The 14,901-nt window shown below is 33.1% G+C and overlaps 1 long non-coding RNA gene across 1 annotated transcript; it reads right to left on the bottom strand.

Annotated features, from left to right (window-relative positions):
• Window positions 1–11,475: 11,475 nt before the first annotated feature.
• Window positions 11,476–12,661, bottom strand: LOC115876438. Its single transcript, XR_004049148.1, has 3 exons — window positions 12,154–12,661; window positions 11,758–11,932; window positions 11,476–11,699 (listed from the first exon to the last, which is right to left on the bottom strand). It is a non-coding gene; the product is annotated as an uncharacterized LOC115876438 (long non-coding RNA).
• Window positions 12,662–14,901: the final 2,240 nt, after the last annotated feature.

Raw genomic sequence — 14,901 nt, forward strand, 5'->3', positions numbered from 1 at the left:
ACAGTTAAGAAAAAAAAAACAGTCTAGCTAATCATCTGTGAGATTGGGTAATATGACTGGCAAGTAAAAAATGGGATAAAAATTATTGAAATCATTACCCTTATTCTCGCAGTTCTAAAAATTTGTCAGATGATGTTCGGCGTGTTCATTTATGCAGGCAAATTGGTTTAGAGCGAAATTTGACTATGGCTTTTAACACTTTTCTCAACGTTTTGAGACCCCAGGAATCCAAAAAACATGGTTTTAGCAGAATTCCAGTCCATCCATCCATCATAATCCGTCATCAAAAAGAAATAAATAAAAAAATAAAAATTACCGTAAAAATAAATAAATAAAAATAACCGTAAATCAGTCAGACTGGCTTTTGATTATAGTTTACGATAGTATAGTATAGTATCAAATGATATAAATCCACAGAATATTGCGACATCTTGTATATAGATTTATACAGGGTGTTTCAAAACAAATGCGAAAAACTTCAGGGGGTGATTCCTTGTTCAAAATAAAGGGTAGTTTGCTTTATAAACGTTGGGTCAAAAGTCAACCATTAGGGAGATATCGCGGTACAAAAATGGCGGAAAAATAATGTTTTTATTTTTTATCTTGAAAACGAAAAGAGATAGACTAATGAAATTTTACGGAAGCATTACTGTTATGAAAACACACTTTCTGGTAATTTTTTCACTTTTTTAAAACGAGTGGAAGGGGTTGAAATAAACTACCCCTATCATTCTTGTTAATGAAATTTAAAGAAAAATCTTACCAAACACATGCAAAAAAAATAATTTTAATAGTTTAGTTTATTTAGAAACTTTTTTATCTCTTGTGTTTTTTTGATAAAACTCACCGATTGGAAATTAAAAAATAAAATGTAAAGCATTACATGTCAGGACAAAAAACATTTTTAGATATAGAATCTAGTGGGCAGCTGTAATTTTTTTAGGAAAAAATCTAGTCGGCCGCTCTCACTTTTTAGGATGTTTCTAATATTGTTTTATTTGACATTACCCTACTGCAATACGTTATTATCTAGATTATTATTATTATCATTATTATCACTAGATTCTTAATCTAAAAATATTTTTAGTCCTGACATGTAATGCTTTACATTTTATTTTTTAATTTCAAATCGGTGAGTTTTATAAAAAAAAAATACAAGAGATAAAAGTTTCTAAACAAACTAAACTATCCAAATTAATTATTTTGCATGTGTTTGATAAGATTTTTCTTTAAATTTCGTTAACAAGAATGATAGGGGTAGTTTATTTCAACCCCTCCCACTCATTTTAAAAAAGTGAAAAAATTACCAGAAAGTGTGTTTTCATAACAGTAATGCTTCCATAAAATTTCATTAGTCTATCTCTTTTCGTTTTCAAGATAAAAAATAAGAACATTATTTTTCCGCCATCTTTGTACCGCGATATCTCTCTAATGGTTGACTTTTGACCCAACGTTTATGAAGCAAACTACCCTTTATTTTGAACAAGGAATCACCCCCTGAAGGTTTTCGCATTTGTTTTGAAACACCCTGTATATTTTTCTCAGTTTATTTATGTCAATTTTTAATAATTAAATTTAGGTTAATTGAATGAATGCAATTAAAATATTAATATTACACAAATATTTTTTTAGATATATGTAAGTCCAGTAAAATTTTTACTTATAAATTTTATATTCGCACTAGAAAGAACATTTTACTGTAGTAGAAACGGTTGTATTCTGAGAAAGAGATTCAAGCTGTCAAAATAAAGCGAAAACGTTTTATTTTTCAAATGAAATTTTGGAAGTTGAATGCGAGCGTAATTCTTCGAACGTAAAAATATCTTCGAGTTACTTTAAAAGTAAAATATGATTTTCCTTTATCAAAAATTTTCTTTCAAACATTCTGTTTCCTTTTATTTATGGATTAAATTGGAATATAAATGTTTTTTAATTAAGAATAAGTTGCTATAAGTATTATTTCATTTTATTCACTCATTTTTATACAATGTACATACCAATAATAGCAAAAGGGTGTTTTTTAAACCGTCTTTGTATAAATTCATTTCAAAATCACAAATACAATTAACCATAAAAGAAATGTGGACAACCATATAACAGCTAAACATGATTTACTTAAACCTTGTTTGGCACGGTCAAAATGTACTTGGATCAAATACCCTTTGTTGCTGCGTGCATTTTACTTGGTCATTTCCAATAATTTTAAATCAATTTCCAAATGAGACGTGCGCAGCGTTTATATGGCTGTTTCCACTGGTCTGATGAACTTAATGCAGAGAATAAGCATATATGTAGGGTTTTGAAGGCCTTCATTTTTTGCTTCTTTCATTTTGTTTATTTATATAAACGCTACCAAGCCTCAGCTCCATCTTAATGATGAAGTAAGCATGTTTGTCCAGTAGGCCGTTTGTCCGTAGTGTCTGATCCAAATAAACTTTGACCGTGTCAATCGAACTTTAGTTTGCTCATAATAAAGATACAGATCTATACATTTAGCAAACCATTTTTAATGAATTCTGTATACCATGTTAACATTTTATACCTCAGAACAAATCTTACCATACAAAAGATTATGTAAAATACCAAGATATATAAACCATATATTACCAAAAAATTCTACAATTTATTCGACGCCAAGGTACACCTAAAGTAAACAAACACAATAGGAGGCATGCACTTGAACTGGGACACAGCAGTAATATTATAGCGTATGATCAAAAGAAAAAATCGCCGTTCAGGAAATGATGATCAATGACATTCCCTACATAATTTTACACAGAAAACGACACCGACCGGTATTTTCAAGCCATCTGACGCTGTTTTTATTCGTTTAGTATTATATTACCGTAAATATTAGTGTTATTAATATGTGTACTAAAAATGTTATTACTGTAGTATTACTGTTCACGTTCATGCCTGGTATATTCCTTTCATTTGATGTATTTTCCTACCTAGATACAAAAAAAAATGCAAAATTTTCAACATTTTTTCTTGCAAAAAAAACTATTGGGCGTGTGCCTGAGGTTGAAATATCTTCTCTTCTTCTCTTCTTCTTTCTCAGCCTGGTTCCATCCAGTGTTGGATATAGGCCTCTTCTAGGGTTTTCCATGCTTCGCGATCTCTAGCCAATCTTATCCATTGTCTTCCCGCCACTGCCCTGACGTCATCGACCCATCTCTTTTTTGGTCGGCCCACACTTCTTGTTGTTCCCCTAGGTCTCCATAGGATTGCTTTTTGGGGCCATCGGTCTGGATCCTGTCTTGCCACATGTCCTATCCATTGCCACTTCAGACTTGCCACTCTTTTAACGACATCTATTAATTTTGTTTTTTGACGTATGTGGGTATTCCGTATTTTTTCCCTAATGGTGACTCCCAACATGATTCTTTCCATGGCTCTTTGTGCTACTCGTAGTTGTTCTGCTGTTTTTCGGGTAATTGCCATAGTCTCTAAGCCATACGTAAGCACAGTCGTAAGCCTTTTTCTTTAGGTTCATGGGCACCTTTTTATCCTTGAAAATATCGCTCATATTTCCAAATGCTACCCATGCCAAATGGATCCTGCGTTTGATCTCCGTATTTTGGTTTTCCTTGCCCAGCTTGATTTTATGACCTAAATATATATAATGGTCTACGTTTTCAATAATAACGTTGTCAACGGTAATGTTATGGATATTGTTGCTCATTATCTTGGTTTTCTTCAAGTTCATTTTAAGGCCAATTTTCTGGGATTGGTCATTTAGCAGGGTGTTCAGTTCTTGAATGTCGGTGCTCAGCAAGACAATATCGTCTGCGAACCTCAGATGGCTAAGGTGTACCCCATCTAATGTTTAGACCTCTATTTTTCCATTCTAATTTCTTGAAGACATTTTCCAGTGCCAGTGTAAATAACTTGGGAGAGATGGTATCTCCTTGTCTCACGCCCTTGCCGAGTGGTATTTTTTTTTCTTTTTTTTTCTTTTTTTCAAGTGCAAATACTTTTAGGGGTCGAAATATACCACCCCTAAAAATATTTGCACTTATTTAAGACCCACCCTCACTCCTCATAGATTGTTTATATCAAGTAACGGCGCGATCACTTTAGCTTAAGAATTCGCAGGGGCCTGGACTGGTTGCAATGAAAGGAGAAAACATCCCTAAAGAGGCGACCATCACTGCCTTTCTGCCGAGGAGCAAAGGGAAAGACACTAGCTGCTGAGCCTTATCTAGGCTCAGAACACCAATGTATGCACATCGAGTTGGCGAGTCGTCAACTTGTGGGATAATCGCTATGGTCGGGTCCTTACAATCGGAATATTGACCTCGGGTCAACACCGATATAAGGTCTTAGGAGTGACCAAGTTAAAGAGGTGGAGAAAATAAAGATAGATCCCCTAGCCTCCACTTCACGGGTACCTCAGGCGGAGACAAGCTCCTCGACTGTGAAGGGCCCGGACGGGCCAAATCCCAACTTTCACGGTTGGGGTTGCAGGGAGTCCCCCCCCGACAACATAAAAATCCCCATGTATGATGAGTTATAGACAATATTATGAATTACAACTCAAGAAAGAGGAACACAATAGATCTTAAAGGTTGTGTTACTCGCTGACGAGTATTCGACACGCATCGACGCATCAGAAGATGGTCACGCAAGGCGTTTTCTTTCATGAGTTTTTCTGTGACTGAAAAGCCCGATACGTGATGTTATCTGCCTACCGCACTCCGGACATTCGAAAATCTCTGTTACAAAATTGTTTATCTGTTACAAGCTCACCGTAAAGCAGAGATTTTGGTATGCGGTTTTCTTGCATTTTGCATACCTGACCAGCCATGACTTCAATACTCTAGCTTTTTCATGGACTGATACGTTTGAGACATGATGGACCCACCGGATTCTTAAGAGTTGTCTAAGACGTCTCTGTTGCAAATTGTTTAATGCGTTCATGTGTCGACGGTACGGCGCGGCACCCATGTTTCGCTCCCATATAATATTGTGGGGATTATAATTGCTCGGTACACTGCAAATTTCATTTTTGTACTCAAGTCATGATTGTAGGAAACCATGTCTTTTAATTTCCAAAATGCTCTTGAGACGCTGCTAATCCTGTGCTGAATTCCGATTTTTATAGCATTGTTGTGATCTTCCGGGAGAGTGCACGTGATTTTGGTTTTGTCGATGTTTAGCTTAGTGCCCAAAGCCTCGTATACCCATGGTACAAAGAATACAAGGTATGATCGATAGCGGCTCCAATTTCGTTCAGTTCGTGCATACCACCTGTGACGTCACTAGGAAAATAATGAATGAATAAAAAATAAAGAAAGTTGACAGGAGATCTGCATTTTTGAGGTTATGGTTAAGAATTGTTTATTTTTAAGACTTTTTAGTTCGTTTAATTTAATAATTACTAAAACCAGCAGTTCCAAAAATATATTTAAAAATAATAATTATCTATTAACATGGATTTGGACGATAATAGGTAAAAATACTAAATTTATTTCTATATTCAGTATAAATTGTTTATTAGGTTTTTAGTTTGCGATGTTTATGGTAAATAATTTTCATTTATATTGCCTCTGAATTCACATGAGGACAGAGATGAGGATATCTATGGAAAAGTAACCACAAGAGGAATCGTTACATCATTTAAAAAATGTTGGGAAGTTTATTGTTTCCCATCGAAAAGTAGAAAATGCCAATGCAGATGAACGTATTGTAATTGTGATAGAAGTAATTCCAAGGGTGAAGTTTATTATAATTAGTGGAAGTAATACCAAGGGTGCAGTTTATTATAATTAGTGACCTGTGCTTCTTTTTATATGTAGATGTTTCTGGTTTTGAGAATAAATCGGTTGAACGACGCCCAAAATTTAAAGGAAGTATTTGCATACCCAGAATATGCCCATCAAGGGTTATATAGCTCAAATTTCCTTTAATGGTAGGCAATTATTCAATGCAAATTAACTTTTTAAGTGACTGAAATATTAAATAGTTTACAATATGGTATATCACTAAAAATATATTACTTTTAGGTACAATTAGGGCCCGATACATTTCAAAAAGTAGAATATTATTTTATATTAAATGAGGTATTGTACTAACAATCAATTTATATTAATAACGGAGATTAAAAAATAACAGAATAAATAGTTCTTTTTTTTTATACTACAAAAATAAACCATAGAATACAACAGTATTTAAAAAAATAAATAAAAAGTGATGTTCCGGCCGAGATTCGAACTCCGGTCTCTCGCTTCCCAGCCCGACTCCTTATTCACTGCTCCACGGTAACTTGCTTAGCGATAATTCAATGACGGTATATAAACAAAAAAAACAGGTTTATAACAATATCTTGACGATTTGAAATGGCGCGCGGAGCGTGCTGACCAATAGCGCCTGTTATCACCTGTGACGTAGCGACCAACCTGCGCAATATCATACCTTGTATTCTTTGTACCATGTCGTATACCCAGGTATATGTGTTCAGTATTTCCTGTAATTGTTGTAACGTGTTGGCAACTAGAGCGCAGTCATCAGCGTATTGAAGTTCTGTGATGAATTTTGTACGTGTTTTTGCCCTGAGTCTTTTTATGTTGAACAGACCGCCGTCGTATCTGTATCTAATGCCCAAACCTCTCTTCTGCAGTTTGCTGTCCACTATAATGGTGAGCACTGCCATGAATTTGTTGAATAGGAGAAGCGCTAAGACATATCCCTGCCTAACGTCTGTGTTTGTTAGGAAGGGATCGCTCAATGATCCAAGACATGACACTCTTGATTTGTTGTTATTATGGAGGCTTTTACACACTGTAAGAAATTTGTTGGGTACTCCGAACTTTTTCATAATCGCCCAAAGCGCATCTCTGTTCACAGAGTCGAAGGTTTTTGTTAAATCGATGAATGCAACAGAAAGTTTAGACTGCTGCTCTTACTTTTTCCTGTAGTTGGCGGATGGAAAATATGGAATCGACAGTGCCGCGATTGGTACGAAAACCCGTTTACGATTCTGGAAGATTTTTTTTCTATATAAGGGTGCAGGCCGTTTGACATGATTTTTGCAAGAATTTTCCCTTTGATAGCCAATAGTGAAATTCCCCGGTAATTTCCGCAGTCTGTGTCGCGGTGATTAACCCCCCTCCCAATCATTCTAACACCCAATCATTCATTCACACAATATGTAACACATTCTTTGACTAACTATTAAATAGTGGAGTAAAGTTATTATTATCCTATAACATATTAACCTAAGCTTCCTAAACTGAATGAATATCCGAGTTACACTGTTGACCTAAATTTTATTCTTTAATAATTTTTATACTTTTGATATCAAAAATAAAATATAACGTCTCTTCTATGTCAAAGAGGAAAACTTCTACGCGAATATAAAATAAATACGAGACATTATTCACGTTCACATGCGGAGATATCCGAGATCTGGCGAAACGTTAACTTGAAAAATTAAAAGACATTCCTTACAGGATGCTGTAAATAAAGTTTTTCGTCGTAGCGACTCCATAAAGGGGAAGTCGTTTATTTCCAGATTCGGGATAATTTCGAATGCGAACGACATTTTTTAAACGAAAATGCATTGCTCTGACAGAGATAAAACGGTCTTAATGTATTCCGAACTTTTTTTACAACCTTGCCCAGAAATTTGTGGAAATAAATAAATAAATGTCAATGTAATGTTTTATTATGTTATTCCAGTAGCGCAATTTAAGGGTTAATAGTTTGCTATTTACTTCTAATAATAAACAATTATATCAGATATCCAGTTTACAATGCTTAAATATAAAATATATCTATATCTCCAATTAAGTAGTTGAGAATCATAGATTCATAAGTTATGTATAAGTTATATGTGTTACAGTAAAAGTTTGGAAATCAGTGATTGTTAGATAAAAATTACAAGTAAAAGCTCACATTCACTGATTTACTAAGACTACGCCAGTAAAAATTCAACAGCTATTTTTGAATGTGTAGTAGATTAAATTTACAAGAAATGAAACCAAGAAAAGGTCCAGTGGTTCTGAAAATATAAGTGAAAAATCTTTTTTTTTTAATTTTCAAAGTAAAATATCCCTGTTATTTTGGACTTATTTTAAAAACGGAAAAGAGAAAATATGTTTTTTTTTATCGAGATCTACCAGCCCCGAAAATATTTGCGCTTATTTAAAACTTACCCTGTATAGTGACATTTAATATAATAAATATGTATATACATTTAAAAAATAAAAACGTTAAACGTTTGTAGCTATGAAATACACCAACATCGGACCTATGCTTTTCCAAAAAAAAAAATCTTATTTTTACGAGAGGTGTTACGAGAGATGGCACATGTTTTTTCGAACATCCACTGTTTAGCTTGCATGTCTTGAAACTACAATTTTCAATTTAATTTTATGCTGCGAACTTTAGAATAGAAATTTAGTCATTACCTATATATTTATAGTAGTATTTTTATTACTATTCTACTAAATATTATTTATACTAATTAACTAAACAAGAAGAACATTTTTAACAATCCGTTGGTCTGTTTATCTATTATACCGTGCTGGCAATGGTTACTTTTGGGTCGGCATTTACATGTGTGGAAGTAAATCGCATAGGGATCTTATTAAGTCGGAGTGAGAGAAACGCGATCGACCGACGTGACGCGCGACGGTGTGCTGTTGCGGCGTTGCCGATACGCCTTTCCCTATCAAGTGAAGTAAAATCACGATCTCAAACCGCTTATTTTTAAAAGACTTTTTTTCAAGAGATAACTAGATAAAATCATTAGACATGTTTCGGAGCATCTGAAATGGAATTATAAGGATATCGTTAGGGTGTCATTTTTTTTATAACGAGAAAACGTCAGTAATCGCGATAAGTTAAAAACTCAACTTTTTAACACATAACAGGCATATCAAGAACCACTTTAGATATTGAAACGTTTTTTTATTTTCAAGATCGGATATTTTAGAATATGTTTACATAAGAAAAATTCGATAAGGTTGGTTTTTTGTATTCAAAAATTGTAAACAATCCATTCATTTACTTTTAGAGCATAGCAATTTTCAGCAATCGTGTAATTTTTGTATTGATAAAGATTTTCACATACTCTCTACAAAGAAAATACAGCAGAACTATTAACAAAGTTCTTGAAAAAACTACAATCTATTATTTCTAATAGATTTCGAGATATCGATTTTTGAATTCAGAGTTCTAATAGCGCGACCACTATAGAACACCCACTCAATTCCACTTATTTTTACCAAAAATGCAAGTGTTTCTAGCTTGCACTTAAAAAAATTCAAGCTATAGGGAAAATTACAACGATCCGTTAATAAATGAACAAATTAAGTATCACGAGACGTAATTAAATCGTGAAGCTGAACGCATGACGTACACCTTTCCCTAGAACTTTAAGTACTGACAGAGGTATTGATTGGGTCGACCGGTCAACTGCGACAAATCTGCTATATCCCCTTCCACGTCTCTTAGCGACGTGCACAGTTTCTCGGTTTATTTCATATGTTTGGCAACGTGTTTACTATCCTCTCTTTGTTCAGTACATTATAGACGCATTGTACTACAGTGTATTTGTATAAACTAAATAACAAAGAATAATAATGTAAATGAAAAATAAAAAGACAGATGGAATTGTAAAATCGCTTATATCTGGGACTTACTCAATCGGGTCTCACAATGCAAATTCACCTCAAATATCCATTTAGTTGGTAATTGGCAAGCAGGCTCTCATTGTGCATGAAAATAACAAAACAAACATTTACTGATCTGGATAAAATTGATAGTTAAATAGTAAAACTCACCCGGGGGTACTCCGCCCCCTAGCCAATGGTATTCTATTCATCATATCACATTCCATATCTTCCATCTAATTCAAATATTATTCGGATCTATTGGTTAATCTTCAACAACTAGCTGGCGTCACCTGAAATAAGTATAGGGGCTTTCCCCGGACGCAAATCTGCAGCCAAACAGATTCGCATCCCTAATAGTCACTAAGACTTGTATTCTAATAGTCAATAAGACTCGTATCCAAATAGTCAATAAGACTCGTATCCTAATAGTCAATAAGATTCGTATCCAAATAGTCAATAACACTCGTATCCTAATAGTCAATAAGACTCGTATCCTAATAGTCAATATATACTATAGTATAGTATATCCTAATCCTTTATACCTAACCTAATCTAACCTTAGTCATAAGACTCGCAACCTCCAAACGTCAGCTCTGTGACAAAACTATGGAGTGTAGAGGTAAGGAGAAACAACTCCGTGCATTAAAAAATGGTCAAAAAAAGGGAAGAATTAGGATGGCGCTGCTGTAGCAAAAACCTAAAATTTAAGACATGCGCCGAACATTTTTAGAACAGCTGATTCAAAAGACATAAATATTTGACGTGAATCATATACGTGAAGCCACGGGTTTCAAAAAAATACAAATTTATTTTCATGTCACATGAAATAAATTACAGATTTTTATTCAGCAGCAATAGACTAGGCTCTTTTTTTATTGCTCTCATAAGTTATTTCGCAAATGTCATTCAAGACGACGAAAACATTATTCTGATCGTTTTAGCTTAAAATTAAAGTTAATTATAATTAAGAAAAAAATGATTTAAAGTAATGATTGGTGATGGGTTTAAAATAAATATAATGCAGCTTTAAAATAACTTCATACCTACATTTATTTAGTATAAAAGTAAGTCAACATGTGGTTTTATTATCGATTATTCAGAAGCAATAGACTGAGCCTCTTTTTTATTTTTTCTCATAAGTTATTTCGTAAATCTCATTCAAGATGAAAAAAAGCTTTAGTTTAAAATTAATGTTAATTATAATTGGGAAAACTTTATTTAAAGTTTAATTGATGATATGGGATTTAAATAAATATAATGCAGGTCAAAAATAACGTAACACATTTTATTTAGTATAAAAATTAAGCCAATATAATGTAATTTTATACTGTACAAGTATTTATTTACGTTTTGCCATCGTAGTTGCCATTCATTCAGAATAGTGGATTTTAAATGTTCGATAGTCGGATGGCTTAACTACCTTAATATCAACTACTTCTAGACAAGAATCGTGTGCAGTATTATCTTCTTTTTCACTCCCAGCTATTCCAACATGGCTTGCATGGCTTGGGACGTGGAATAATATAATTTTATAGCCCTTCCAGATCCTCATGTCTTCCTTGTAGTTCACCCAATAGAATCGTTCTCGCAGCTTCCTCCCAAGTTGGTAGTTGCTATTCATTCAGAATAGTGGATTTTAAATATATTTGGTAGTCGGATGGTTTAACTATCGTAACAATAACTACTTTTAATAATTCTTTTTCTCAATTCTTTGCACTATAATTTGCATCCCACGTATTGTAATATTTTCCTTTGAATTCCGTTTCCTATTGTCCCATGGCTTGAGACGTAATGTTATAGCCCTTCCAGATCCTCATGTATATCCCTTTTCCTTGTATTGGGTGGACAATAGAACCTTTCTCTTAGCTTCCTCTCAAGTTGGTAGTTTCCATTCATTAAGAATAGTGGATATTAAACATGTTTCGTACTCGGATGGTTTAACTACTGTAACATCATAAATAAATTGTATACCAACACATAATGGCCAAACTTCAACAGACTTTAATATTCATAAACCTCATCAGAAGAAAATATTTTTTGATCCAAAGTTTTTTTTTCGTTATTAGAATAAATTACCTGGAATTTGTTAATTCATTACAACATTGAATAAAAGATGCAAAGTGTTTATACATACTATGATAGATAAATCTTTATTTAAAATTATGTGATAGATCTGCTTGCTTGTAGGATCTAGACTGATAAACTCAATTTCTTTTATTGATATAACCAATAAAGTAGTAATGCTGAAATTTTGTTTTTGATTTGTGCAATAAGGTCCATTATTTCCATTATTTGATGCTGTTATTGCTCTACAAAATGTTGATCTCTATCAAGGGATGTTTATGTGTATAATATTACTATTTATGTGTATAATAATACTGTATGATCGAAAAAACACGGCGTCCAGTTGGCTTGGAATGACATCTCGATGACATTCTCCATATCATTTTACATATAAAATGACAGCAATCTTCATTTCATAGGCATCGCTGACGCTGTCGTAAATTTTATTCAATCAAATTGTACTTACGGGTATAATATTCATTTAATGGTTCCTGTTTTAGTTGCTGGTGTTCATATTTTGGTTTTTTATTCTGTTGTTGCTCTACAAAATGTTAATATTTATGTGTATAACATTACTCTTTCTTTGTATAATAATACTTATGTGTATAATATTCATTTAATGGTGCCCTTCTTGCTTGTTGCTGTTGTTGCAACTCAGAATTTAAATTAACCTGAGGCAGTAGGTAGAGCTTCATCCTCCAACATTTTCCTATGTAAATACTGCAAGTGGACAGTATTTCTGATGACAATTTTATCATAAACTTTAACATCTTGTTCTTTAAAACGAAACTGCCATACCTTATCTGTAGATTTCAAAGCAATATCTAAATGCTTTTGACAATCGCTGTAATCTAATTCTTGTTTGAAAATCAATACCTAATATTATCCTGATGATTTTGATTTTTGACACATTATTAAAATACAGCACTTACAGTTAACTATATTTCTTGAAAGTACCTACAACTTTACTTATTTCCTACTTTGTATGTACATCATCTGTAATAATCTTACGAAAAATGTTTACTACACTTTTGATTGACTCTAATTTTTACATATAATACAAATAATACAATACTGAATTATATTATGTATTTTACAGGCTTTGCCTTTGCTCTTTATTTTTCCATCAGCTATTCAATCAACTTCGCACCACACACACTTTAACCATTGTTAAATAATAAATAAAGCACAAAATATTGATAAACAATAATTATTTTATATTCTAAAAAATAAAAAAAACTTTTTTTGGGTAATGTTTGGTTATATTTATTTTTATTCTCTTATCTATGGTTACTTTTCATTTTTTAGATTTATGCGTTTTTAGCGCCACTGTGGTCATTTGGCGAACCCTTATTCTTCCCATTTTGTGACCACTTTTTCAATAAAAGTCCCATAAGAGTTATTTCTCCTTACCTCTACACTCCATAGACAAAACACAACACAACACTACTACACAGCTGGCTGTCCCGTCTCCTACCGACTGACCTGCCGCGCGTCGGCAAGCAAAGCCTCCTCTTACATCACATTTTTACCTGCTCACAAATATTTACATCGCTTGCCAATGAATCATACTGTTTTCTCTAATCGACTTTCAAATTAATAGAGTGTTCTAGCATTGCTAGATAAATAAATAGAGAGTTTCCGAATTATAAAACCATTATTATAACCAACTTATTTTCCAAGTTTTACAGAATATAATAAGTTTTACATAAATGTTTCTGGAAAACAATAGTTGAAATGATTCATTGATTATATTTTTTATTATACCCGGTAATACTATACTAAAAAATGTCTGCAGTTATTCTTTAATACTGTTAGATACTGTAATAAATTTAATATATTTCTTTTTTCGTTTTATATTTTAGTTTTGTTTGGATACGTTGGAGAATTGTAAAAACTTTTAGTCCAGAGACAAATATCCGGCCATTTTAACTTTTAGTGTCGGAAAAAGTTCTTTTGTGCACTGTTTATTGAATTAGACGAGAAACACGCTTTTTCTTTTCAAACTCCAGCAAAAATAGCTTTACGATAAGAAAGTTTCTTTTGGTAAAATGTATAAACATGTAAAGAAAACAATACCTTGCGAACTTCTGGAATTGATATAATGCAACGCCATAATATTTTTAACTTAGGACCAGCTTGTTTTTGAAATATTATAGAACTTTATTAATAATAAATTTTGTTTGTCTTAGTGTAATTTAAAATCCATATTGCCACTCCAGTTTTAATTCAAAAACATATTGATATTATTTCATGGAAAAAATCTTACTTCCATGTAACATGTTAACTTAATTCTTCGAGTACTTATGGAAAATTACATTGAGGGTTGGGACCTATGGTGTTACACAGCAAAATAAAAACACTAAATCACCACAATACACCAAAACACTTTTACTTTTACACTGGACGCGCGTTTCGCTAACCATGTTAGCATCATCAGCAGATGATTATAAACTAAAGTACAATCTACAAGTTGAGCGTTTATATACTCGCTCAGTGGGCACCGAGTGGGCGTGGCAAAATCTAGCCAACCGAGTCAGAGCCCACTGAGCGTAACAGTTAGATTTCCGCCACTAGAGTAGTAGGAACAAAGAACTTGAAGGAATTGGATCGTTGTCTCTGTTCATGCTATCTTTACATTTATTAATTCTGATGCTTTCATTCATATGCATCTAATGTCTGTAATTTGAGACTGGTTTAATTAATTTTAACTTTTTAAGAGCTATACAATGTTCTTTATCAACAATATGTTCGGCAACGCAAGATTTATCCGGTCTACCATATCTTATCTGAGCTAAATGTTCTTTAAATCTAGTTAATATTGATCTTCTAGTTTGCCCAACATATTTCTGATTACAATCTTTCATAAATTTCATAAATACCCGACCTTCTCAGTTTTATTTAAATTCTGCAAAAATCGCAACAATTTACACTTCTTTTCAACTTGTTTCCTACAAGAATAGTAACAACAAACGAAGTTAAAGAAATAAGAAAAACTACTATTTCCAGAGGCCATCTTTTAAAGGAAACTCAGCCTTACAGAAAGTTGGAATGGCGCAACGAACAAGAAAATCCTTCGTAGTTTTGAAAAATCGCGGAGAATGGACGACTCCTGGGACATTGATCGATGAACTATTCATATGAAAATGTATGGCGTAGTTGCAAAATTTTAAATCGGCGATTGTGCGTGAAGAAACAACGTAAGGTACTTTAG

The sequence above is a fragment of the Sitophilus oryzae genome, unplaced genomic scaffold (genome assembly GCF_002938485.1).
Source record: "Sitophilus oryzae breed Bouriz unplaced genomic scaffold, Soryzae_2.0 scaffold_1436_pilon_pilon, whole genome shotgun sequence".
Taxonomy (NCBI): domain Eukaryota; kingdom Metazoa; phylum Arthropoda; class Insecta; order Coleoptera; family Curculionidae; genus Sitophilus; species Sitophilus oryzae.